The following is a 1582-nucleotide window of genomic DNA, read 5'->3' as shown; positions in this document are numbered from 1 at the left end:
GTGATATATATTTTTTGACATTGTACTGCTGAATCTTACCCGATACATCACCAATGTATTGAACATATCCGTAAGTAGCATCTTCGGATCGTCATTTACAAAGCAACACACCCCCTCGGTTAAACTATCAGCTACTAATACTGACACAAGAACGTGTTCGTTCGTAAGGACTACATTTCCCGTGTTGAGTCACGGTAGGCTTAAGAATGACCTCAAAGTCATAAACGATGAAGTGATCGATGTAATGGCAAGCATACTTGATGGAATACTTCGTAAGCAGTGATCGTATTGTGTTCTGAGCCGGTTTGTATATAGTCGGCTAAGTGGAGAACCTCTCAATATTCTCGCTTTGATTTTTCTTGTGATTTTAAGTCTTTCGCTACTCACCAAAATCATTTCACACTTGGGGCACTGATACCTAGACTGGAGTATATCGATGTTCTTGATATAGAGAGCCTGATTTTCGTGTAATTGAATATCCGTAGCTTCCTACCCCTTGTCCGACCTACGAATGCTTTCAACATTTCTGGTAGCTACATCCATGCTGTATACGTTAATACCGAGTTGGAAGCAGTCCTCAACCTCATCGAGCTGTAGTAGGTCGAAAGGCTTGAAGCTCCTAAATAGACTCAACGGATACTCAATCACCTTAAAATAGCAACAGCGCTTGAATGCTTCCTTCACCTCAGCCTGGATTCTCTGAGGATCATTCTTCGTGCTATGGAATGTGTACCAGGCGATGCAGTGAAAGATGCACTTATTTGTCTTAGGGAAGTTGATAACATGCTTGTTTTTGCAAATAACTTTTCGGGATTATAGCTTCGATATTTCCAAGAGCATGGTCGCGATGGTAGACGAAATTCTTGAATGCAGTGATCGCCTTAACCTTATTTCCAGAGCTTGTGTAGTTCAGCTTGTCAGCCAACTCCATAGACCGAATTTCCGGAATCACTTCTTTCGAACATCAGCCTTGTTGTTGATAGAGACAGGCTTATTGAACACATAAGTATTGGCGAGATCCGGATAGTAGTAGCGAGTATCATTAGGATTGATCTTGCTTACAAGTTCGTACCCAAGAGCAATATTTACCTCAAATACACTTGCCTGGCTCGAAAGAACGTTTTCGAGCTTATCGTAGAAATCAATATCCTCGATACCCTCATACAGGTGTAAGTTACTCACCATTGTAAAAACGGTAATTCAGGATCAGCCTTGTAGTCAGGCTACAAGTGTTTCTCATGGGTTTCAGTCGAAACATTGTACTGCTTAGCTACCAATCTCTGGGAGATTGGGCGCGAAACTTTGCCTACATAAATCATTTTACCGTCATCGCGATACTGAGTACCCTCAGAGGATTTGATTTGAGCTGATGTATCTGTCGATTTTGTATTGTCGAGGATGGCTCGATTCAATAGCTGAAGATTAGTTTCGAGATATTTGTTCAATGGTGGATCATTTTTCTCATAACCATATCGCTCTATGTCATCAAACTCGGTCATCAGGCTACTGAAAGTGTCCACTTAATTTATGGTTCTCATAAGATCATTAAGAACCTTGCCAGAAACCTCTTTGTTTTCGTGGA

This window comes from Plasmopara halstedii, assembly GCF_900000015.1.
Source record: "Plasmopara halstedii genome assembly, contig: Scaffold_323, whole genome shotgun sequence".
Lineage (NCBI taxonomy): Eukaryota > Oomycota > Peronosporomycetes > Peronosporales > Peronosporaceae > Plasmopara > Plasmopara halstedii.
Note: the sequence above shows the minus strand (reverse complement) of the source record.